Source organism: Odocoileus virginianus, unplaced genomic scaffold (assembly GCF_023699985.2).
Source record: "Odocoileus virginianus isolate 20LAN1187 ecotype Illinois unplaced genomic scaffold, Ovbor_1.2 Unplaced_Contig_2, whole genome shotgun sequence".
Taxonomy (NCBI): Eukaryota; Metazoa; Chordata; class Mammalia; order Artiodactyla; family Cervidae; genus Odocoileus; species Odocoileus virginianus.
Genome location: NW_027224319.1, coordinates 2,353,127 through 2,379,315, shown reverse-complemented (window position 1 = coordinate 2,379,315; position 26,189 = coordinate 2,353,127). Strand labels below are relative to the sequence as shown.

Here is a 26,189-nt window from a genome sequence, read left to right as displayed (position 1 = left end):
TTCTCTCTCTATAGCACTAAGTTCCATGAGGGCAGGGATTACCTGCTCTGGATCTGAACACCCCCATAATTTCAGCATCAGGCACAGTGTAGACACCCAAGAAATGCCTGCTGAATGAATAAACTTCATCCTCCATCTCACACAGTGATCACAGTTTTAGATTTTGCAGATCTTGAGTGTGTATGATAACCTCCAGGGAGGTGCCAAGGCTTTGAAAACAAGTTATTTATTTATTTATTTATTTATTTTTAACGAGCATGCCCTATATCACAGGTATAAAGTAAGAGGCTGTCACTTTAAGATGGTTGAGAGTTGCTTTAGTAGTCAAAAGAGCTCGTATTTCTTTTTTTCAAAGAAGAAAACACAGTCCCAGGCAGGACTGTGAATTTCTTGGCTGTCACTCTTCTGTGGCTTAGTTTCAAAAGAAAACTGGAGTTTCCCGAAGAAGGCTCGAATCATTCTGAAGGACCACTTCTCTCTGTCCCTCAAGATGAAACCCTGACAGTCAGCTGCCACCCGCAGCCCAGGGACAGGAGAGACACACAGTCAAGAAAGTCTTCACCCCCAAGTGAAGGAGGGAGTCAGAGAGAGTTTTGATGCATGTAGCTTCCCCAGCCACAGTCTATAAGGAATCTCAGCAAACTGGCACATGGCACTCTGCAGGCATGAACACACACACACACACACACACACACACACACACACACAGAAGTGAATCTTCTCCGGGACCAATAGCACTTAAACCAGCCCCTGTAGTATGTGGGGTTCCGTGATGGTAGGACAGTCAGAAACAAACCCTAGGTTGAGAAGGAAAGAAAGAGGAAGACACAAGTGGAGCTGAAGGAGGGGTCAGTGATGAGTCATCAAGTCATCCCCTAGTATTTGCCAAGTCCTCTGTCCGCCTCCCCACCAGCCAGTTGTGTGGTTAACTGAGTGAGATGGTTCAGAGTATGGGTTCTGGAGCCAGACTTCCTGGGTTTGAACCTCAGTTCCACCTCTCACTAGCTGTGACCTTGGATAGGCTACTCCAGAACCTGGTGTCTCAGTTTCCCCAAGTTCCAAAAGGGAATAACAATATCAGTACCTCCCACCTGTATGCAAGCTCGGCGTATGCAAGTTAACGGCTGCAGTTTTTATTATCGCCATTGTCCTCAAGTCTTTGAGCCCTGATCCCTCCTCCGTCAAATGGCCCTCAAGCTACCAAGCCTCAGAAGGAAGTGGCAAGGATTAAATGGGAAAAAGACTTGCAAGTGGTAAGGAGGAGTGTTACATAATAAGGAGGGGAAGGATGAGAAAGACCTCATATGAGACTTCAGGCTGGGCTACCGGAGAAGGGGTCTGGACATCACAGCTCTTCTGAAAGGCAGGCATCAGGAGAGACAAGTGAGGAGACCATCAGCAAAGGAGACTCCTCTGAATGTACAGGCCTCCTTGGAATTCAGGGGCGGGGGACAAGATCCTCTGGGATGTGTGTTCCAGAAAGGCCTCACAGAGAGTAGACAGCACAATTGGGGAGTGAGCTCAGCTTGCTGCAGTGCTCTGAGAAGGCCTGTGGTGGCGGCTCAAAACAGGGTTTGTGGGGGCAGAGGTCCTGGGTTCGAAACCCAGGTGCTCTGCTTCCTCACTGTGTGACCTTGAGCAAGTGACTTACCCTCTCTGAGCCTCAGCTTACTCACCTGTGAAATGGAGGCAATTACGCTTCTAGCTTTCATGAATTGTTATAAAGATTAAGAGATGACACACGTTAAGCACTTAGCCTGGTGCCACCAGCTTTATATTTTTAATGACAAAGACATGGGGTAAACACAAAGAAATTTGGTTTTTATACCTTTCAACTGTTCACTCTCCTGAGAAAAAGGGAACTTGGCCCCAAGGCTACAAGGATTCAATATAAAAGAGCCTCAGCCTCCCCTCCAACTCATTCCAAATGTATTCTTAGCTCTGAGCGTCTGCGCATGCAGCTTCCCCACCCACCCAACCTACAGCAGGATCTGTGGCTGAACACAGTAAAGAAGCAAGCAAACAGAAACCTACATCGACGCTAAGCAAGTGGTTCGTTGGCTGACTGGACAACATGCACTTAACCAAGAGGATGGTGCTTCCAGGTGCCAGGGGTGATGACCTGGAGTCCCAAGGCCTGGAGAACACCCCCAGGGCACACTGACGCGGCACCTGCCCTCTCAGCCACCTATCCAGGAAGACGTTTATCCCCTTCAGAGGAAAGAGTATCTGATGACAGGTAAGTGATCCCCCTGCCTTGCATTTTACCACCCGACCCTCTGCAGAGGTTTGTGCTGACGGTCATCCTCAGAGAGGGGCCCAGTGCCTGGCATCATATTCCATTTCCCTGGTGGATGCAAAAGCAGGCCCCAATTCCTCTGGGGCTTCAGTCCACGCTCCCAGCTGCTGCTCAAAGAACGCTCCTAAAACACAGCTGCTGGTGCCCTGCCCCTGGTGAATTGTCTTTCTGACATGCTCTGGAGCCTATGTGTGTTGGGGGGAGGGCATCTGAAATGCTTTCAAGACAGGTCTTCACTGACCCTCCGACCCCAGGCTTCACCACTTCTCGCCACTGGTTCTCAGAATGGCCTCACCCTCCCAGGCACTCCACCCTCTTCTCTCCCAGCTAGACTGCTGCTCATCCTCCTGGATGGTCCCCTCCTCCAGGAAGCCTCCCTGGCCTTCCATTACAGACATAGTCCACTGAACTGTGATTTCCTGTCTGTCCTCTGCACTGAGAACCTCTGAGGGCAGGCATAGTGCTGACTTCATCACTGTCCTCCAGAATAATCCATCACAGGGAATGACCCAGAGTGGAACAGGGGCTCAGGGAACCTCTGCTGGTTGGACGAGCCCCAGGATCACAGTCACCATGACAGACTTTTACGCTATTGAAATTATGTCATTGTTTTATCCTAGAGGAAATCAACCCTGAAAATTCATTGGCAGGACTTACGCTGAAGCTGAGAAGCTCCAATACTTTGGCCACCTGATGAAAAGAGCTGACTCATCGGAAAAGACTGATGCTGGGAAAGACTGAGGACAGGAGGAGAAGGGGACGACAGAGGGCAAGATGGTTGGATGACATCACTGACTGAATGGACATGAGTTTAAGCAAGCTCCAGGAGATAGTGAAGGACAGGGAAGCCTGGCGTGCAGCAGTCCATGGGATCTCAAAGAGTCGGACACGAGTGAGTGACTGAACAACATGCTTTTAAGTGGAGTCTTCGCCCCCAGATTTTACCTAAGTCTGTTCAGTCAGCCACTGCTGAGTGTGTGATCTGCGTCAGGCGCTGAGTGAACCAAAAAGACAAAGCCCTTCTCCCCCCTGGAGCTTATATCCTGGGGGAGAGATGGCCAATTCACAGGAATTCAAATTTTTAAAAAAATGTTTTTAGAGGGATGGGTTACAGGGAGTGTGGGATGTTAGGGGATAATCCACATCCTGGAGGGCTTCCTGGAGGAGAAGCCATTTGAGCAGGGATTCTATGGACCAAGGGCAAGCCGGGATGGGCAGGCTGGGCTGGGTTTTCCCACAGGTGCCTCGACTCAGAGCTTGGTCTGGGCTGGCTTGCTGAACAGTGGACTCCTGGGCAAGAAGCCAGCATGTGGCAGGCAGAGAGGATGGTATCAGAGGGCAAGAGGGGCTGGGGCAGGGGTTGGCGGGGGACAGGCGGCCCTCCAGCACAGCTCGCCATCAGCTCCTTTCCGAACCCCTGCTGGGCCGCTGTAAAATCAGAACATGTCTCTCCCTTGCCCTTGGGTTTAATTTCCTAAATGTGTCCCTGAAGGTGCTGCTAACGGGACACCCAAGGAGGGCTGGGTTCTGGCAGGGTGGATGCCTCTGTGTCCACATGATCCAGCTGCCGAGGGCATATAGCTGCCTGCCCAGGGCTCTCAGCCCCACCCCCTGCTCTCCATTTCCCAGCCAGGGTGGCACCCCCACCAGCCTCTCCCGAATCGCTTCCCCTGGGCCCTGAGCAGAGGGATCAGGCAGCGTGCTCAACCCCCATCTCTGAGTATTTAATTAAAATGGAATCACTGCTCACCCAGGAACCGCAGGTGGGAGGGTGTAAAACAAAGGGCCCTTTCACGGTGGGAGCTGGCCCGGTGGCACGGGTGACAGCTTCACTCTCAAGCCTCTGGTTTCGGACTCCAGACGGGCTGGTTCTATGGCTCTCCATCTGCGGGATCTGCTGTCCTCTCCCCACCCGGCCCAGCTCAGGCCAACCCTGGCTCTGAGAGCCTGGGGGCACTTGTGGACTGCATACTTTGCTCCCCAGGAAACCAATCTTTTTCCCCCCTGAAAAGAGGAGGGGGCCTGGGAGAATGAGGTGGAATATGGGAGGTGGGCAGGGGCTGACCAAGGAGAACAGACAGATATCAGGCAGAGAGCAGACAAACTATCAGGGGATGAGAAAACTAGGGTTTTCCCTGGGTGAGAGGCAGGCTTTGCAGTTGCAGTCAAGGCCCTCCGTTCTGCAGTGGAGCAAGAACACGCCCCCCCCCGCCCAGATTCCAAGACCTGAGACACTCTGAGCTGAAAAACCCAGCCGCTCTGAAAGGGCAGGTCCTGGTGCCCACGGGAGGGTGTCCTGGATGGTGAGAGGGGTCTTCTCCTGTGCACTGGAGCCTACTGGCCTTGCCAACTTGCCCAGGGGAGGTCATTTCAGACTCTGAAGACAGAGGAGACTTTGCATGTCATGCTTGGCAAAGGGTAGGGGAAGTGGCCACAGTCTCCAGGCAGAAAGAGGGAAGGTGTCCCCAGAGGCTGTGATGAGAGGCGAGTGTGAACAAAGATACTCCTAGAAGAGACTTAGCACAGATAGGGGTCTAGCTGGGTCAAAGCCTGAGCTCAAGGCTTGCATAACGAGAACACCCACATGGCACCTGGCAGGTCCCGAGGGTGGGCTCTGAAGCCACTCTCCTGCCCCTCTGAGAGGAGGAATTATGCAGGGAGAGAAGCCTGGGTCCGAGTCAGGAGCTGGGGGTCTGGCTTGGCTCAGTCCAGACAGGCTGTCAGACCTTCCCCTCTCTAGGTCTCAGTCTCCTCATCTGTAAAATCTTTCCACATCTTGTACCTTTGTCTGTGGAGTAACAGTGAACTAAAAGGTCTCTTAAGATGCTTTTGATCTAACATTCTCTCTCTGCTCTCGGTTGATCAGAATGCGTCTCCCCCTTCCACCCCCAACCCCCTCCTCATTAAGGCCAGGAAGTGGGCAGAGCCCAGTAGGGAAGGCCCCCTCGGAGGCCAGGAGGGGACGCTCATGAGCATGCACACTCCATACCAGCCTGCACGCAACTGCAGGGAAAGCTGAAGAGGGGACCCTCCACCCCAGAACCTGGGCAGAGCCCAGAGGGAGGCCGCCTGGAGCTCAGCGTTGATGGGACGTAATACAACTCTGATCCCGTCGGGAGCAATCCCCCGGTTCCCCTCCAGCCTCCTAGGCGGGGAGATGAGCTTGCTTAGTTTAATTTCCCCCAACCCAGCCAGTTCCGGGGCACATAAATTCATTAATATGGGATTATGGGGATTACAGGCTGCCTCACTCTGCAGGTGACTGAGGGCAAACTCGAGGGGCCTCAAGATGTCCTCCCCACCAGGCGGGGGAGGAAGCCAAGGCTCTAGCAGCAATCTCTGGAGGTCAGAGGGAGCGCTGGGCAGAAGCCCCCTAGGAACCCCCTCCACTCCTAGCCACCCTCATGAAAAGGGAGAAAGCGTGGGAAACGTGCCCGTTTCCTCGTCACAGAAAGCAGGGCCCGTTCTGGAATCCCACCCACGCCTGCCCTCTTTCCAGCATCTCCTGTGGCTTCTCCAGCCCAGACCTGCCCAGGGTCAGTTGTTAGTGCATGATTTCTGACCCGGCTTTCTACAGAGCGTGACCCCAGACACTGGGGCTCACAGGGGTGATCTCAGGAGGCACAAAACGCTGCCCTACGTGTGGAAACAGGCTTCCGGTGGCCACCTCGAGCAGCAAGGGCTCAGCTCGGGGTCAATGGATTTTAACACCCACCCCTGATGAGTCCCTTCTCTTCAACAGAGAGAGAGAGGGCTCCAGGCCACACAGCTGGGTAGAATTTAATCACATAAATTATTATTTTTCATTCCTTTGTGTTCATTTTGATGGTTAGCTTCTGTATAAGACAAGTGATATTCTAGCCTGTTGAAGGTACTCAATAAAGTTTATCTTTAAAATAATAGAGTAAAACTGCTGTTTAGTCGCTAAGCTGTGTCCAACTCTTCACGACCCTATGGACTGTAGCTCAACAGGTTCCTCTGTCCATGGGATTCTCCAAGCAAGAACACTGGAGTGGGGTGCCATTTTCTTCTCCTGAGTGAAAACGGTGAACTGACAAAAGCAAGAGCATGTGGGTAAAAGTACAGGCGATTTTCAGAGACGGTGATACTTGTGAAAGAGACACGAATGACCCACGTTGGGGAAAGTTGATCCGGAGGACAAACTCCTTTGCAGATGGGTGAGCTGAGCGCCAGAGAGGGGAAAGGAGCTGCCCACGGGGGATTTGCGGCAGAACTGGGGTGTGGACCAGGCCACGCCCAGTACCAGCCCTAGGAGCCCCCCCCCCCCACGCGGAACTGGGCCTCCTTCTCCTGACCTCTCAGCCCCGTCTCTCTATCCTTTCCCCTCCTTCCCCTGCTCTCCAAACCCCCTGAAGGTCTAATTCAGATCATCCTTGCTCTGATGGAGGGACAGAAGCCTGAACTGGGGAGAAAGCACCCTGAGATGTAGCAGAAAGACCTCGGTCCTGGTGGTGGCCCCCGGGTGACTCAGCACCACAGCTGAGCACACCTGCGCCTTCAGCTCACCTCCTCTGGGCTGGCCTCCTTTCCTCTGTAAGAAGTGAAAGGCCAGCCTTCTGGGGACCCTCGAGAGGCTCAGAGGAGCTGGAGGCTCTCCCGTGCCTGCACGGGCACCTGGGGTGTGTGAGCAGCTCTGTAACCGTGAGCTTCCCTCACAGAAGAGTTTCTTTTCAGGAGGAGCGCAGCAATGCTCTGAATGTCCTTGGTAGGCTCCATGACACTCTTGACAGCAGATGAGAAGCCTTAAACCGCTTTAAAAATAGATAAGGAGTCATTTATAATTTGTACACTCATTGTTGGAATGCAAATGCTGCCGCTAAAAGCCTGCACTCCTAAGTGGGCTTGTTAAACCATCAATCTGCTTAGCAAATCCTTTTCTTCTCTCAAGTGCAGGTAAAACTCTGTCGCAAGGGTTCAGGAGAGTGGAGCTAGGGGACTGCTCCTGGGCGTGGGGCTGGGGTTTCATCCTGTGGTTGCCCTGGGGTCTGGGGAGCCCTGCATTCTCTGCCAGTCCTCTCCACAGCTGCCCGCATCACGGGGTGAGAGTGAGGATCAGAGCTGATGGATTCACAGATCTATGTTCCGGCCTTGAGCCTCAGTCTGCTTTCTCCCTCCTCAGGCTTTCTAGGAACAAAACCCAAAGCGACACCCAGGAAATAAACTTCTCAACTCTCAGACCACAGAGCAACCACAAAGAGAAGCAGGATCCCTGGGCCTCCTGGAAAGAGGCTGCCATCCGGGTGGCGTGTGGTTCTGTCTCTGGCCCTTCCTCTCCTGAGAGCTCCATGTCTGGCCCCGGGTCACCTCTTCTCTTGGGTGTGCCAAGGGTATCTAAACTTAATGTGGCCCAAACCAGGCTCACCGCCCTCCTCCGCTGCCCCCCTACTTCCCCCGTCAGGTTCCCTGCCTCGGCGAGATGTACCCCTGAGACCTCCACGCGGGTGGGGAGCTGGGGCACCCTGCTTTCCCTCTCCAGCACTCGCCAAGTCCCTCTCTGCAGAACTGAATCCTGTGGAATCCGTTCTCTCCTCTCAGCCCACAGCCTTGGTCCCGGCCGCAAATACCTTATGTCTGGAGCCCTGTTAAGCATCCTGACCCATCCCTCTGTCTCCCATCCCCCCACTCCAAGCCGGCCTCCATGCGGCAGGTGGAGTAATGGCCATAAATACCCATCCCATCACCTCGCTCTCCTGCCTCAAACCTCAGCCTCCCCAACCCTCCAGATAAAGCCCAAACTCCCTGCCTCATCCGCAGAACAAGGGTTGACGAGGCACTGTCCATGTGCCAGGTCCTGGCCCCAGTGCAGCGCAGCACAGAGTATAGGATCCATAGTCCCACTTCCTCTGGTGCCAACACCCATAACCACCTTACGCTCGGGGCCTGAACCAGAGGCTGCCAACTGGTGGTCCCGGGTGTATTTTGTTTGACTTCCTCCTTGTTGGCTTAATGTTTCAAAGTCAGGAAACTTCACATAAAAACCTGGCATCTCTTGAAAACTTAGCAGACCTAGCGACACGGGGCCAGCTCTCATTCATAGCAACTATTGCCTGGAGCTGAGCCCCACTTCCCCTTTAGAAACATCAAGCACCCTCGCGTTGGCCACAGTCCCCACCACTCATACTGTCTTACCCTCGCCTGCTTCTCTCACCCAGATCACATGCTCCGACCCCGTGGCTATCAGGACCCGCTCCAGGTACACTTTCTCCCCTGCATCTCACTCTTCTTGCCCGAAACTTTGGCCTCTCCTGGCTCTTCCTCCTGGAATGCCCTTCCTCACTCTGATGGGAAAATATCCACCTCTTGGGAAGCTTCACTGAAGGACTCTCCTCGCTTCTTGACATCATATATCTTCTGTGTCCCCCCCTGCACCCCGTTCAGACCCCCTTCCAAGCATCTTTTGCCCCAAAGTACCTTTATTCATTAATACTTCCACTTCTCCCACTGGAATATAAGCCTGTCCCCATGTGTCTAGAGCTTAACACACTTATTCCCCCATCAAATTGGCTCACAGGAAAACACTGAGAGGTACATGAACAGATGCCAAGAATAATGAAACAATAGTACCACCCCTGTGCTGGGCTCTAGGTTAAGCCCTTTATGTGCTATCTCATTTAACACTGAATAAAATCCAATGTGGGTGCTATTATTATCTGCATGTAATGGCTAGGACTCTGAGGCGGGCGTGGGGCGGGGTGTCTGTCTGCAAAGCAGCCTGTTCACCGCCCACGAGCGGGGCCTCCTCACCACTCTGTAAGGCTCAAAGTCCTTCCTTCTTCCCACCTGACACATCGCTGCCCAGAGAGGCCAGGCTGGCAGGAAACTGGACGATGGTACTGGGAACCAGGCCTGAGGCATCAGGAGTGAAGGGCCCCATGTCCCAGGAGGCCTCAAATTGTCAGGAAGTTATGGGAAAAGCCCGAGGACTGCACCATCCATGGGGGCTCCAGGCATCGGGGTTGCCCTGAGCAGCACCTGCTTTGAGCTTGTTGTTTTCAACGAGGGGTTCCAGGTTCAGGTCTGCTACTTGTGAACTGTTTGAGACCCTGGCTAAGAGGCCCCATCTCGCCTGAGCCTCAGTTTTCTCACCTGTAAGATGGGGTAATAACTGGATCCACCTCCAGGGCTGGAGTAAACGTGAGAGGAGACGATGCATGCCAAGGGTCCAGGGGCGTGTTTGGTGGACAGGGTGGTGAGGACTCTCAGTAGAGCCCCCGGCAAAGCCGCACCCATGTCATCAAGCCCAGGAGCTCTGGCCCTGGCGTCCTGACGGGTGGGGTGGAGACGGGAGTGGGACTGAGGTCCTGTGCCGCGCTCTAGGGTGAAACGGGATGGGCAGCAGTTCAAATCCTCTGGCTAACACATCAGGCAGAGGGGTCAGGGCCCTCTCCTGAGTTAGCTCCCAGGGTGGATGTGTGTGTGGGGGTGAGTATGTACTGGAGCACGAGTCTGGGGCAGGTATGTGGGTCTCTGCGAAGCCAGTGAGTGTTTCCTCATGACATGGGCTTGGACTAATGCATGCATACGTGTGTGTCTGTGTGCTGGTACAGACCTGCTCATTATAAGGTCCCGCCCCATATGCCACCCATGACTCCCCAGGAGCCCAGACAAAGCGGGGCTCAGTCACCGCCGCCTCCGCCGGATCTGGAGCCTCGCATTGCTGTCGCTGCCCAGCCGCTCACTCCCGTCCTGCTCAGCAGCCCCGAGGACTGGAGCCCGTCAGCCTCCTCTGTCCACGGCACTTCCCGGCGAAGAATACTGGAGTGGGTTGCCATTTCCTCCTCCAGGGGATCTTTCAGACCCCGGGACTGAACTTGTGCCTCCTGCCTTGCAGGTGGATTCTTCACCTGCTGAGCCAGCTGGGAAGCCGGAATATACTTAGGTATTACTGGCACATAGTAGGTGCTCAATAACACGTAATGTGACTGTGTGTCTATACACACAACACACACACACACACACACTCACCCCTCAGCTGCTCGCAACCCGTCTATAAACAAAGACACTTAATTTGGTTATTCAAGGATGAATCCCACACTGTTGGCAAATGTTCTACCTTTCTCAACTTTACCCGGAGACCAAGGTGCGCCACTGGCACAGCAGGGGTGGAGGGGGAGGAGGAGCCCTGCTCCCGGGTGGGCCAGGCTTGGGCAGGAGCCCAGCTCTGCCACGTACTGGCTGTGTGACACTGGCCAGTTGCTTCACCTCTCTGATCCCCATGTGTGAAGAGAGAATATGCGTGAAAAGGGGAAAGGCCAGCACAAGAGTTCAATACGACACAGTGGTCTGTCCCAGTAACTCCCCATAAAGCCAGGCACCCCCAGATCTCCAGCAATGCTGCCTCCCACCTCAGAAACTATCTTCATTTCCTGTTTCTATTATTCATTCTATTTATTTATATTCCCTAATCTCTGTTTCTATTTATCCCAACCCCAAGATCTTTTCCAAAGTCAAGCAGGATCCCAGGATGGGGTGAGTGGGGGGCCAGAGTAATTCTTGACCAGTCAGACCCTAGTCACCCCTCCTTCACCCCTCTGCCACCCTGCCAAGGGTCTCTGGGCAGGTAGCCAGCAGGCAAGTCTCTCTAAAGCCCTAATTTCCAGCCCTAGCTCTACACCGCCAACCTGGTTAGCAGCATCCCATTCATATTTGGGAATCTTCCAGATGATGTGTACGTATGAAAGAGAAGAAAGAATCTTCTCTTTCGTACATGTACCCAGGGTGATTCACCCCCAAGCCGTGAAGAGCAGGCTAAGCACACGGTAGGTGCAAGGTTAAGATCTTACTGCTTGGCTGACGGCTGCTACACAATTCAGTGCCACAGGTGGAGGACCAGGAATCTCAGGGCATGGGGTCATAAATCTGGCTTTGACTCAGCATCTCCGGAGGCTTCACCGTGGAACCCGCGGGGATAAGGGGGTGAGGGTGTCTTGGGTGCCACCATCTTAAAGCCATGTCCCCCCAGCACCTCGGCTCAGAGGCCAGATTCGAGCTCATTACTTGTCCTTCCTGTGCCCCCCCAACCCTCTGCTACCTGCTCCTCCTCCTTCATTCCATCTCTCATCGAGAGGGCCCATCACCTAGCCCATCCCCACGGTTCAGTATGAAATCACCCCAGCCTCTTCCTTTTATCGTTCACTTTCCAACCTGTCTTGTGACTCAAACTCAGAAAACAAACAGCAAAGCTGTCCCCTGACCCTCACTTCCCAATGACCTTGGTCTATAGCACTGACCTCTAAGAGTTTGAGGACACAGCTGTCTCCTCGGGGATCTTCCTGTGTCTCTCTTCACCCTGTTTATACGGTAGCCAGACTGAGTCTTCTAAGATGCAAAACCATATCACATCACTGCTTTAAAAACTTCATCTCTCACCTGCCTGCAGGATCAAGTCCAAGCTCCTTCACCTGGAACTTGAGGCCTTTCATGATGTGGCCCTGTCAATCTTTTCTGCTTACTTTCTGCAGTGCCTGCTCAGGCCTGCCAAGCTTGTTACCACCTATTACAGTTTTGTATGTTCAGACCTCTTTGCACTCACTCATATCATCTTGGCTGTCTTTTGTCCCTCAAAGAACTCCTATTCATCCTTCAGGACCCAATCCAAATGACCCCTGCCCTGTAAAATCTTCTCTAGTACCCTGAAGTTTAGTTGACCTCTTCCTCCCCTGGACAGACTCTTTCCTATTATCCACCACATGCAGTACAGTTACTTCAGCAACCAATCCTCCTGGCAGGTCTAGGGGCATTTCTGGGTAGAGGCCTCATTCTTGTCCTCCTTGAACACCCTGGTGCCCTGCAGGGAGCTTGGCATATACACGGTCTTCAGTTAACATCTGGCAAAGAATGAGGGAAGGACCTAAGGTCCTCTGGGGAAGTCCTATGACCGCCTTGCTTTGGCCGTGAGTCAAGGGCAACCTTCCTGCCCCAGAATTCCAGGCCACTTCAAGTTTGAGCAGGGCCAGGCACTGCTGTCGCTTCACGGAATCACCAGGAATGGGCTCTTGAGCTGTCTCCTCCTCCAGTCTCCGCAACAACGGCTTTATCAGCTTTGCTTTTCTACAAGTCCCGGAGCCCATGGCTCCTTCCCAGCCTCCGAGGGTCCACGGCACTCGCAGCCCCTCACTTACCCCTCTGAGCATGCCCTGGGCCAGCTCTGCCAGAGGTGTGGGCCTCTCTCCAGTGCCCCAGGCTCCAGGCCGGAGGGCTCTGCAGGGTGCAGACCTGTCCAGAGCTCTGGCTGCCAGCAGCAGAGGCAGGCGGCCGCTGCTGCAGAGCCCGCAGCCACCCCCACCCAGGACTGCGGCTCTGGCAGCCGCAAGGAGCCCGCCGGCATCGATCAGTCCTGCTACTACAACCCTCCTCGGCGCGCCGGGCTGAAGCCGGGGACTCTGCAAGTGTGCGTAAAAAGAAAGGGAAAATTAAAGGCAACCACCTAAGAAAAGGCCATTGGCGGGGACCTGTACGGAACACCATTTGCCAATACAGAAATGACACTGGCCGGGGTGCAGGAAGGCCCCTGACAGTCCATGCAGAGGTGGCAGGGGGACACCAGATAAATGAAGGTTAACCTACCAAGGGCCAGCTCCCTTGCCTGCCGGGTTTCTGGGTTGGCTTTAATGGGAATTAACTAATCCACACAGTAAACATAAGGTGCAGCAGAACCCACTCGTAATTTAAGTATCTTTTGATGACTCAGAGCTGATGAAGTGAACACGCGGGGTCACTGCAGTGCCTCCGCTCTCAACCCGGGTGGGTGGGCTGTTTGGTCAGACACTGAATGACCGCCTAGTGCTGATCGCCCCTCAACCAACTGAGCTCCCTCCCTTTGCGTCCAGAGCTGCTCCTGATGTCATCGCTCCCTCCCAGTGGACACATCACAGGTCTACCCTCCTGGACCACACACTGTTCCTCTGCTTCTCCCATGCCCAATTCATTCTTCTTGTGTTTCTCCCATCTGTCTATTGATGCATCTATGTATCTATCTATCATCATCATTTTTTTGGCCCACTAATCCAGACTCTGGCCTTGAAGACCTGATGATCACATTTCTGGCAACCAAGGGCATGAGCCTTCCTTCCAGCTGATCCCTGACCAATCAGTTCTGGCGTCTAGACTCCGGAAGCCCTCTCATTCTCTTTGGTTATTCTCAGAATGGCCCAATTTGGGGGCTCTTCCAGGACTTTGGGGATCTTCCTCGGCGAGGGAGTCCCAAAATGGGGTCTGACATGAACTGCCTTTGAGGAGAGCAGGCCCCTGGGACATTGCAAAGATGACAGAGGGGAGTGAGAAAGGAACAGCCAAGCCAACTGAGGGACCAGCCTCAGAGACTCAGTTGAGGGCGTGCACGTGGGGAGCAGCAGGCAGACTCCGGACCCAGGCTCTGGGTCCCGTGGGCCCAGCCACCCATCCTGCTCACCTGCTTGTCGGCTGGATCATCCAGGCAAGCCCTTCAGCCTCGCTGGGCCTCAGTTTGCCTGCTTGTGAAGCGGCACAAATCTGTAGTGAGACAGCTCACACAGAGCTCCCGGCTTGGCACCTCCTGACTGCCCCACCTCAGATCTCCCCAGAGGCGTGTGGAGACACTGAGAATGGAGGAAGGAAGCTCCAGAAAAAGCTCCAGAAATACGGCCTGCAGCCCAAGAACCAGCCAAGGAAGTCTGAGAGTCAGGGTTTCTGGAAGGCAGCACAGAGCCCCTGGGAGAGTTGAAAGGGTGCTGGCTTTTCAAGAACTGGCCCTGCGGCTCCCCGTGGAGGTTGGGCAAAAGCAGGATGGGCCAGGGACCCCCAGCCTCATTCATCATTTGCTTCTAGATCCCAGACATTTTCAAACCCAGGCCCCTGGCCCACAGTCTTGCGTCCTTTCCAAGTCACATGTGCATGGGCGTGGCAGGAGGTCATGCCCTCCACCCCACATCACTGAGTGCTTGTCTCATTCTAGATGCTTCTTTCAACCTGAGACCAAACCACCAGCATGCTCGCTGCACAAGGAGAATCAAAGGGTGCAGTCACAGACTTCCAGGTAAAGCGGCCAGCTTGACAGGGTCCAGACGGAGAATGTTCTAAGACTCACTTGCTCTCCAAGTGTCTGATGGAGTCAGGATTCCTAGTTCCCTTCTTCTTGAGAGCCAAGATGAGCCTCCATCCTCCCGAATCCGCACAGCACCCTGGGCCTCATCCCTCTCCCCATCGCCTCTTTCCCTCCCTCCCTTCCCTTACATAGGAAGATTTAGGCAGAAGATATTAACACCTGCCAGAGGGAAGCTTGGTCCAATCTCTCCCGGCTTTAGCCCACTCCTCTGTGAAATGGGAGGTGTGGGGAGGGCCCTGCTGGCTGGGATGCGCCATGCGTCTGTCAAGCCCAGCAGAGCTGCATACACTGTCAGAGGTACGGACGGAAGAGCCCCTGATGACCACAGAAGTTATCCTACCCAGCTGGGGTCCTTGGGCTGTCTCTCTCAACAGGTGGCATGAGCCCAGTCAACCAGGATGTGCCCATTTCATGGGTGGGGAGCCAGGACCTGAGGCTCCCAGGTGTGCCTCTGCAGATCTGAGGTGTTTCAGAATCAAACTGCTGCCAAATCCCACCTCAGACGGCAATCTCCTGATTGCACCATCTGTCTGTTAGGACAGGGGTTCCCATTCACTCCTGAATGAGGGTCATGGCTCCTGGTTTCCGCAGGGCGTTTCTGGGAAGTGCCTTCCCCCCACAGGTTACGTCGTGATTGTGCACCCTGACAGGGGTGGGCAGAGCCCACTGTCCCCATGTCATAGATGAGGGATGAGAAGGTTGTGAGCAGAGACACGCCCCCACCATGGGAGAGCATGTGGGGCGGGCTGGGGGGCCAGGCAGGGGCCTCTCAGCCCACTGCTCCTCTGTCTCCTGGGCTGGCTCCCTGCTCCCCAAACTGTGCTCCCCAAGCACAACCCTTGGCTCTTTTTTTCTCCCTAACGACACTCACTTCCTGATTTAATCCATCCAGTCCTACTGCTTGAAGTATGATCTATATACTGATCTCTCCCGGAGCTCCAGACTCATAGATCCAACTGCCTCCTCCCCACCTCCACTTGGATGTCTGATTAGCATCTTAAAGTTGATGTGCTCAAAGCACTACCCTTCATTCCCCCACCAAACCTACTATTTCCAGCCCCCACCCCTGGCCTCCCTCCTTCTCCTGGTCTCAGTAAATGGCATCATTATCCAGCCTGTTGTTTAATAAAAAATTAAACTGCTTTTGTTCCTGGTTCCTGGGAAGGAACCTCTCAATTCTTGGGATTTCCCAAGAGACAAAGGTGTCTCGGTTGTTCTGAGCCCCTGGGATCACACCTGAGTTTATGCTAACGAGCTGAGTCAGGATGGGAGCTGGTCACCGGAAAGACCAATCAGGGAAGCAGAGGGGTGGGGCTTGAGCCAGCCCCGCCTCCAGGGAGGGGAGGGATAGAGACGCAGTTTAATCATAACTGCTGTATGTATCTCTTCATTCGGCTGTTCTTGACCTGTAGCCTTTATATCAAGACTGCAGTCATAAGTATAGCATTTCCCCAAGTTCTGTGAGTCATCCTAGTGAGTCACCAGGCCAGAGGGGTTGCAGGAACCCCCAGATTTGTAGCCAGCCCCGTAGAAGTACGGTGGCTGGCGCCTGAGGAGGGGATGCTCTTGTTGGGAACAGTGTTCTCTGTCTGGCGGGGTCTGTGCTAACTCTGGGTGGTTAGTGCCAGGTTTGAACATCAGCACTCCAGCAGCGTCAGAATGATGGTGCCCCCCCTACCCGGAGTCACCCAAGATTCCTCCCCTTTCCTCATCCCCCAACGTCCAATGACAGACTGAGCCCCATGAGCTCAGCCTTCACATCTGTTCAGTACATGGCCACTTCCCCCCCACCACCACTGCCTTGACTGGGTCCAGCCACCAGCACCTCTCACCTGAAATTATGGCCGTCACTGAAGCCTCCTCCCTGTCTCCCTGCTTTCCCCTTTCTTCTGGCTGCCTACTCTCCACACAGCAACTGGGGGCTGAAAGTTGGCCATGCAAGCCGGTTTGAAACCTTGCATGCCTGCCCCCGTCCACCCTGGCGTTAAGGCAGAGTCTTTGCCATATGGCCCTCACTTCCCTCCCTGACGTCACAGCCACCTCATGTTCCCCTGCTCTGTCCCTTTGGCCACACTAGCTTCTCCATGTCCCCAGATAAGCTTTGGCCTGCCTCAGGACTTCTGCTTTTCCCTTTGACCTGGAATGTGCTCATTCTGTACATTCAATCTGAAAGGCCACCTCCTCCAAGAAGCCTTCCCTGATTACCTTCTATAAAACTGCCTCCCCTACTCCCTTCCCCACCTCCTCTCCCTGGCTTCACTCTTGTCTGTAGCCTGGACAGCCTGAGAGATGGCATTTTGTTTTGTTGTTCACTGTCCTGCTCCCTTAATGGAACGGCAGCTCTTGAGGGCAGGGGCCACACCTGCTCTGCTTGCTGCTGTCCTTCCAGCACTCGACTCAACAAATGACTGTCAAATGAATGAATAAACAGGTGCCACCAAGAAAGCTGGTCAGACTCTGGGAAGGGTATTGTACCAGTGACATGGTGTCTCACTGAATCTTTGCTTTGCCACTGGTTGTTCTAAAGATGTATTCACAGAGGTGTGGAAAGAAGTGCAAGAGGGCCATACAGTTCAAGCAGTTTGAGTGAAAGGAAAAGAAATGTTTTCTTAGTAGGTAACCAACAGATGCTCTGAAAGCAAAATGTGCCAGGTCATTTACTCTAGAAGTTACTGAGAGGTTAAAGGCAAAAGAGACAACTGGGAAAAATTCACAGAACGTGGAATTTCCCGACTCGGGTTCTGGTCTTATTTTTCCCATTTCCAAGTTGTGTCACTCTGGGTGAGGGCCGTCCTCCCTCTGAGCCTCAGTTTTGTTATCTGTGTAATGGGAAGGATGCTGACAATGCCTCCTGGCCTGTGTCCCAGAGTCGCTGTGAGGGTCCCGTGAGAGGCAGACAGAAGCAGGCCTGCCAGCTGCTACTCAGTTCACTCCTGGGCTAACACCCACCAGGACATTTAGGTGAGAAGCAAAGTCAGGGGCTGCCCCGGTGGCCCAGTGGTGAAGAACCCACCTGCCAATGAGGGGAGCATGGGCTGCATCCCTCTCCCAGGAGGATCCTACGTGCCACGGAGCAACTAAGCCCATGTACCACAACTACTGAGTCTACGCCCCAGAGCCCAGGAGCCGCAGCTACTGAAGCCCACATGCCCGAGAGCCCGTGCTCCACGGCAAGAGAAGCCGCCTCAAAGATGAGAGGCTTCACACTGCAGCTGGAGAGTAGGCCCCGCTCGCCGCAACCGGAGACAGCAACAAAGATCCAGCACGCTAAAAAATAAATAAACACTTTTTGAAAAAGAAATAAAGTCAGTACCGAGTGGATCTCTAGAAATAATGGCCAGTTTTTTCCTCTGTCAGGAAAGATGCTGAAGGAAGAGATTTTGCTGAATTAGAGGAAAATGCTAAACCAAGTTGTCATGCTTCGTGGGGACAAATTTTCTCATTTGATCATCCCTTCAGCAACTCTGAAATCCTGGGCACAGTCCTGGAGCCCAGCCTGGGCCCTGACATGGGACCCTAGGCAGGCGGTGTCCCCCGTCCCCGGATACTGAGGTCCCTGCTGGCCGGCCTGCCGGGGCCACTGTGAGTCGGAGGCCCTCTGAGTGGCTGGCAGTCGGACTATCGGAGCTCAGTGTGGACCGAGGTTTGGCAAAGGCACTTCCAAATGCCTCTGCAAGTGTCCTACTATCTGCCTTTGCCTAAATCGCAAAAGTGTACTCACTCGTGACTCCTCCTTTCTACCCACATCTTGACTGACATTCGCTTCTGTTTACTTCCCCATGGCCACCGTCAAGTCCAGGCTACCAGGATGACTGCATCAGCCTCCCAACTATCCCACTGTCCCCCCAGCTCCCAGCCATCCATTCACTCCACAGCAGCAGCCAGATCATGCCTATTTGAAATACATACTCAAGACATGGAAGCAACCTAAATGTCCCCTGACAGAGGAATGGCTAAAGAAGATGTGGTGCATATATACAATGGACTATTACTCAGCCATTGAAAAGGATGAAATGATGCCACTTGCAGCAAGATGGATGCACCTAGAACTTATTATACTGACTGAATTAAGTCAAATAGAGAAGGAGAAATATCATATGACATCCCTTATATGCAGAATCTAAAAAAGAAATGATACAAATGAACTTATTTACAAAACAGAAGCACACTCACAGACCAGAGAACCAGCTTATGGCCGCCAGCAGGGAGGAGGGAGGAAGGGATAGTCAGTGCATGTACACACTGCTATATTTAAAGTGGATAATCAACATGGATCTGCGTATAGCACAGGGAATTCTGCTCGGTGTTTTGTGGAAGCCTGGGCGGGAAGGGGTTGTGCGGGAGAATGGATACCTGTAGACGTATGGCTGAGTCCCTTTGCTGTCCACTTGAAACTATCACATTGTTAATTGGCTACATGCCAATATAAAATAAAAGGTTTTTTTTTTTTTAAGTCTGCCATCCTCCTTCCAATAAAGAAAAAACAAAAACAGAGCATGTCCAGCTTTGACAGATATTTAATCCTTCCCCACTACCGCCTTTTACTTCTCCATCTAAACTTACCTGCCCATGTCCCAGCTCCTCAAACCCTGCCATCTGCTGAGGCTAATCTGATCAGAGAGTTTCTACAATGGACATACATGCCCAAGGCTTACTAGACCACTCCAGACAGCGGAGTAAAAACAATTCGGTAATACACACTTACTATGTGAAACTCGGAAAACACAGAAAATCCAAATCGCCCATTCTCTCCTAACTAACCTATGGATGAGGTTTGGACAGAAGCTTTCAAGCCTTCCTCATCCTTTCCCGGGGGTGACGCTGGTGGTGGCAATGTGGGCACTGCGGCAGGCCAGCGGGGAGGGGTGTTGGTGGAGACGGCTGTCTCCTATCAAATGCCCTGGTGTGCAGAGGTGCTCAGTCGTTCAGTCGTGTCCGACTCTGTGCGACCTCTTGGACTGTAGCCCGCCAGGCTTCTCTGTCCGTGGGATTCTCTAGGCAAGAACACTGGAGTGGGTTGCCATTTCCTACTCTGGGGGGATCTTCCTGACCCAGGGATCAAACCTGCATCTCCTGCATTGGCAGGCGGATTCTTTACCACTGAGACACCTGGGAAGCCCCAAATGCCCTGGCGTGACTGCTGATTCCACTGAGCCCTGCACACACCCACCCCATGGAAGGACAATTTCTCTGATTGCTCCAAGGTTGCGAGTGAAGTGGCAGCCTATAGCCATTGACAGAACTCCCAGGCAGCCCCCCAGGCAAAGGGGCTGTGTTTCCTAACGTTTGTAAACGAATGGACAGTCATGAAGCTCCAGGAACGTCCTCTGTGGGCTTCCAGGCCCTTGTTCCATTCCAGGCCCCACGGAGGCTGAGCCAAGGCCCTCCCCGCAGGGCTCCCCTTTCTCAAGTCCCCGAGTCAATAATATCCCCTCAGTGTGGCTGACCTCAGTCACATAATAATTGAAAAATAATCCGATGGCGTTAAAAGATACTGAAGTGTGAATGACTGAAATGAGAGCTGTGTAACCCGCCCAGGAACATGGGTCTTTATCTCAAAAGGACACGAGCTAGCCCAAGCGCCCCTCTGTTTTGGTGGAACGTCACGGCGAGGTAACGCGGCAACACGCAGGCCCTGCAGGATATAAGGGGAAAGTCACAGCCACAGGAAATGTGTCCAAACCGCAGCTTCCCTTCTGCTTCTTGCTTCCTTTTCCTTCCCCACTACCCGCAGGACCTCAGGGGTCAAGGAGTGAAGTGTCGGTGTCAGGAGGGGCTAGGGAGGCCCGGGGGTGGGTGACTGTACACACAAGTGGTTTGCAACCCAGGGGTTTCCTAATGGGGCCACTGTTGGCGCTGAAGTGTAAACAGGATGCAGAGCACCCCAGGTGAACCAGGGGTCTCAGTCTCACACTCACCTGTCTCCTGGGCCGTCCTCAGTCCACACTCCAGGGAAGCCTACAAGCAAAGATCAGAAAAGCCTGTCAGAGGGGTCTGTGTTTTCTGGGCTCCAGATCAGTGGCCAGGGATCTGAAGCTGACTGAAATTTAGTATTTGCTTAAAATGTCATGTTTGAACTGATCCCAGTATTTAGAAGCCGAGGATGGTGGATGATAATGGTGAATGCTCACTCGTGCCTGACTCTTTGCCACCCCCAGTCCAGTAGCCCAGGAAGTGCCTCTGTCCATGGGATTTCCCAGGCACAAACACTGGAGTGGGTTGCCATTTCCTTCTCAAGGGGACCTTCCCGACCCAGGGGTCAAAGCTGCCTGCCCTGAGTCTCTAGCGTTGCAGGCAGATTCTTTACTGCTGGGCCACTGGGGAAGCCCAGGAGCCGAGGGGCTGCATGCAAAAGCCCATCTTTCTGACTCCTCCCAGGAGAGCTGCACCTCTGGGCCACGTGTGGAGAGGACAGTGATGGGCTGGAGTCGAGCAGGGCTGTCCTCTTGGCTCTGCCGGGCTCCCTACCCGGTCTTTCCCTTCTCTGCTCCAGACACGCAGACAGAATTCTGGGACAGGTGATGGGGGCAGGGGGGAGATCCCAGGCCCATCCCTTGGAGTAATCCAGGGTGAGAAGATGGAATAAGATTCCAGGCGAAGTTGGGGTCAGGGGTCCTGCTGCCCCCTCCCCAGGATCCCTCTCCAGTACCTTGCTCTGCAGCTCTGGGGAGCTGTAGGAGGCAGGGTCTTGAGAGGCTCATAAAGGACCTCTTGACAAAGTTGTGAGCAGCAGTGATACAGTTCCCCTCGTGGGAGCAAAATGTTCATCACTACCACCCCTCATCTGGAAGCAGGTGGGAGGAAGAAATAGTTTCCAGACCTAGGCACAGAATGGGCTGCAAGGCAAGACCCCTGATGGGAGCTGTCACCTGTAGGCAAGGCATGCAGCCAGCCCAAGGGGACCCCCGGGGGACAGCTGGAAGACTAAACACTTCAGCAGCTCCCTGCCCCTCACTCTGGGGCTTGCCAGGGCTCCCCACTGGCAGAGCCAACAGGAAGCTGGCCGGGGGGCAGGAGCTGAATGGATGCAGCCCTCCGGGTCTCCTCCCAGCACAGGGGGGCGGAGAAGGGCGGCCAGTGGGTCTCCAGGGGTGAATGGCAGAGTCCAGTGCAGCGGCCCTGCCTCCCGCTCCCCTGCCCTGTTCACAAACTGGATCCATACCTAAGCCGAGGCTGACCAGGTCCTTCAAGGTGTCAGAAGCTCGGTTCCATCCCAACAGCTATTAGCTGTCCCTAATAGTGCCAGAGCCTCTCTATTCTGCTCACTTGACCTTGTGTGAATTTTCCACCCCTCTTCTAGCTGCCCGCCTATCCCCTTGCACCTGGAGCTCCGTCCACCAACAAGTTCAGGGCCCTGAGCTCCCATCGCCACCCCAACCTGTCCTCTTTCACTGGACACCATCAAATTCCCCTCCCTACAGAGCCAGGCTGTGCTCTTCCTGGAAAGACAGCCCAGGGTTCCCAGAGATCGGGGCGCAGAGCTGCAGGGAATCCACTGGCACGAGGCTGACACAGAGCTCCCCTCCCCAAACCACCTCTGGGAAAAGCACGCGCCTCGCAAGGGGCAGCCACCTGCAGGGTTTCGTGGAAGCCAGAGCAGCCAGAAGGGACCTGGGAGATTGCCTGCTGCATACAGAGGGAGAGACTGAGGCCAGGAGAGGCGGAGGCCTGCCCTGGTCACAGCCAGAAGGCGGCAGAGTCCGTGTCCCGTCGTCCTGCCAGGCTGTCCCTGCCTCCCAGTCTGGGACACACGAGGGCCCGGCCGAGTCAGGAGACTGGTGTCAGGCTGTTTCCTCGATAACGATTTTACTAGTGAACACCAATATCAAGGGATCCCAGTTCATCCTCTCCTCATCCCAAATCTGTGAGGCAGGTACTGCAGTGGCAACAGAAGAGGAAGATGAGCTCCAGAGGAGTTATCTGCCGTGCCTTAGACCAGCACGTCGGGTGAGGTCTGTCGCCGGGGCAACAACATCGATGACAATAATATTAAAAATGAGAGTTGCCAACTAGGATGTTTTTCCCAAGCTGGCCCCTTACGGAGGGTCTCACACACATCATCCCAGGAAATGTTTTGTTGGTGTTGGGAGTTGAACTTTTTCTAACTTTGGTTAGAATGCAGAGGGTATATATATTTCCAGCTTTACTGAGATATAATTGATGTATAACATTATGTAAGTTTAAGGTGCACCTGTCATTAGACATACATATTGCAAAGTGATGATCACTGTAGCATTAGCCCTGCATCATGTCACATAATTACCATTTCTTTTTCCTGCTCGCTTAGCAACTTTCTAGCATATATACCCCATAGTTTTAACTAGACAGGATTTGCTGCTGTTAGCTGCTAAGTCATGTACAGCTCTTTGCGACTCCCGTCGATTGTAGCCCACCAAGATTCTCTGTCCATTGGATTTCCCAGGCTAGAATACTGGAGTTGGTTACCAATTCCTCTCCAGGGGATCTTCCCAACCCAGGGATCAAACCCACATCTCCCACATTGCAGGAGATTACCACTGAGCCACCTGTGAAGCCCCTAGCTATGGGTTGTTTACCTGGTTCCTGACTATTTAGTTCCACACACTCACTTTCTGAGCCTCTGTGGGCCTCTCCCTGATATTTAGCCCATGTGAGGCAGAAAGCAGAATCAGTCACCAGTCATGACGAGTGTCCTCCGTGATGTCCTAGGGGCCTCCCCAGGCCGGGCTGGGTCCCCTTGCTCCCTACTCGAGGCCTTGAACTCACGCACACAGTGGCCAGGGCCCAGGCTGGACTTATGAGTGGGCAGCAGGACTGCCTCATGAGCGGTGCCCTGTCTTCTCCAACAGGGACTGTGAGGATGAAAGACTGATGAGCAACCTGTCCTTGCTGGTGAATCTTTAATCACGGAAGAAAGGAGACCCCAGCCCCAAGCTCAGGCAGGCCGGCAGGGACGGTGGCACTTGGGCATCACCAATGTTAACATTTTGTTCACACGGACACAGCCATGAACCCTGCATCCACGTTTTCTTGTCCATAAGTAAAGGTGAAAGGGCAGGAGGAGGGGTGACTGGTGGGAAAACAGCCAGACTCCCAGCCTAGGAAGTGCTGCAGAGACATGAGGATGAGTGAGACCAGGTACACAAGGCCTGGGGCAGGTCTGGGCACAGAGGCAGAGGGTGTGGAGGCCTGAAGGCCAGGCCAACGGTCAGTCAAGACTCCTGCCCTCCTACACTGCAGGTGACCACGCCTCGCATCCCAGATCCTCTTACGGTGAACCAGCAGAGACAGCACTGAGCTCAGAGCATGGTCCTCGGGTGGGCGGGGGTGGTCCCAACCCCCAGCCTCAGGTCACTGGCCCCAGAGAGCAGGATCCCTGTGGGGTGCTGTTTAGTTGCCCAGTCATGTCTGACTCCTTTGCAACCCCCATGGACTATATCCCACCAGGCTCCTCTGTCCACGGAGTTTCCCAGGCAAGAATACTAGATGTGGGTTGCCATTTCCTCCCCCGGATCAGGGATCAAACCCGTGTCTCCCGCACTGCAGGCGGATTCTTTACCACTGAGTCACCTGGGACGCCTGCCCGTGGGGTTACGCACAACCCAATTCCATCCAATTTTACAAGCCAGGCCATAGGGAGAAATGAAGGCCTGGGTCCAAGTCTCCACTTCATCATTTACCTGCCCATGTTCTCGAGCAAGTCACTTCTGCCTCCCATGCCTCAGTTTTCTCTTCCATAATATGGAAACAGAAATAGCCACTGGAGAGAGCCGCGATGGAGATATAATGAGAGGATGCAGGGGGACACATGGAGGGCTGGCGCACATGTGCCTGGCAATGGTGAGTTCTTGATAAGCATTAATAATAATGAAGAAGAATGAACCAGTAGCTCCGCTCTCAAACTGCTTACAAACTAGCGTGTATCTCACACTGGCTAAGAACAAAGCTCACAATAAAGATGAAGGGTAAAATGACACTATAAAACATCCGGAATGAGAACTCAGGCTGGGGGCATCATTTTGATAGAGGCAGCAATCAGGGTGGGGGAAGGGCTTCCTGGAAGAGGGGACCTGGAAAACAGGCTTCAAGTCCTTCCATGTTTTTGTGAGCTCAGGGAGATTACTATCTCCTCAGGTTCCCACCCATCCCCATCCTGAAGTCCCTTTTCAGCAAACTGGGCATCGATGAGGTTCTAGTGTATACCTGGTTCTCAGTGACACCACTGTAAGGCCAATAAAGTCACAAAGCGTTGGCTTGCAGGGGCCTCAGACTTTCTAATACATATCCTGCCTCTTCCAGGAACCTCCCCAGGATTGCTTCAGCCCACGTGGATTCCATGCTTTTCACACAGCACCAGCAGCCAAAGCCCAAACCAAATGCCCTAAACAGCCTGCTGGCAGGGGAGGAGTATGGATTCTGGTCCCAGCTCGGCCCTCTGCTCCCTGTGAGATGTTGGCCAAGAGCCAGGTTCTTCCAGTCATCATGTACAGATGTGAGAGCTGGACCATAAAGAAGGACAGTGCTGAAGAATGAATGCTTTCCAACTGTGGTGCTAGAGAAGACTCTTGAGAGTCCCTTGGATAGCAAGGAGATCAAACCAGTCAATCCTAAAGGAAATCAGTCCTGAATATTCATTGGAAGGACTGATGCTGAAGCTCCAGTACTTTGGCCACCTGATGCAAAGAACTGACTCATTAGAAAAGACCCTGATGCTGGGAAAGATTGAAGGCAAGAGAAGGGGGTGACAGAGGATGAGATGGTTGGATGACATCACCGACTCGATGGACATGGGTTTGAGCAAACTCTAGGAGACAGTGGAGACAGAGGAGTCTGGTGTTCTATAGTCCATGGGGTCGCAGAGTTGGAAACAACTTAGCGAGTGAACAACAGCCACTCTCTGGGCCTCGGTTTCCTTATCTGTGACCAAGGGGTTGGACTAGAATAGAGTCCCTCTGAATAAACTCTAGGGAAACACCAGCCTTTTGAGACGCTCCCTTTAGCCCCTGCCACCCTTGTATATTTCACAAACTGATGAACACATGAGGCTCTGATAAGTCCTGCAACATAGAAACGACTGACTTAGCTTTGCTTTATGCAGCATTTACCAAACTAACTTTTGACTTTCAGACTTTTTAAGGAGCAATGTCTATTTGCTGTTGTTTAGTCGCTATGTCATGTCTGACTCTTTTGCAACGTCATGAACTATAACCCGCCAGGCTCCTCTGTCCATGGGATTTCCCAGGGAAGAATACTGGAGTGGGTTGCCATTTCCTTCTCCAGGGGATCTTCCAGATCCAGGGATTGAACCGAGGTCTCCTGCATTGGCAGGTGGATTTTTTAACCACTGAGCCATCAGGGAAGTCCTTTCCTGGTATAATGTTGGGTTATGTACCCACTCAAACTGTACCTGTGGAGTTGATCCTATTCGAGTTGGAAGGAGGATGGAAAGAGATGAAGTATAAATAGGACACTTTTCCAAGAGATGAGAAGAAAAAGCAGAGTGGTCAAATCGCCCACAAATCTAGAGATTTTTGGGGGCCCACGGCAGGCTACCCACAAGTATGTCACAAGGGCATATTGATTATTTTGAATGTCTATTAACACCTACAAGACTAGCATTTCTCAGAACCCACTTTGGGAATGCTGGCCTCAAAGAGCTCTCAGGTACCCTCCTGTTCTGTTAATAAGGGGATTCAATAAGAGTCTGAGGTGTGGAATTTCACCCTCTGGGTGATTGCTCCAAAATGTCTGGGCGGCATTTCTGGCCAAGACAGGAGGGCGCCCTCCTCCAGCTCCCATGGCAGGTGC

The 26,189-nt window shown here is 53.4% G+C and overlaps 1 protein-coding gene and 1 long non-coding RNA gene across 13 annotated transcripts in view; one reads left to right on the top strand and one right to left on the bottom strand.

Moving 5' to 3' along the window:
• Nucleotides 1-26,189, bottom strand: part of ATP2B2 (ATPase plasma membrane Ca2+ transporting 2) — a 368,357-nt gene that overhangs the window by 269,348 nt on the left and 72,820 nt on the right. For 11 of the 12 annotated variants that reach the window (XM_070463331.1, XM_070463334.1, XM_070463335.1 and 8 more), the window contains exon 2: nucleotides 20,321-20,360. The exons of the other annotated variant lie outside the window; for it this stretch is intronic. The gene's annotated coding sequence lies outside the window, so the exon portion shown is untranslated. The remainder of the gene's footprint in view (nucleotides 1-20,320; nucleotides 20,361-26,189) is intronic. 12 annotated transcript variants of the gene reach the window in all.
• LOC139033764 (uncharacterized) lies at nucleotides 1,947-8,966 on the top strand. The gene is made up of 2 exons (XR_011486231.1): nucleotides 1,947-2,239; nucleotides 2,920-8,966. It is a non-coding gene; the product is annotated as an uncharacterized lncRNA (long non-coding RNA).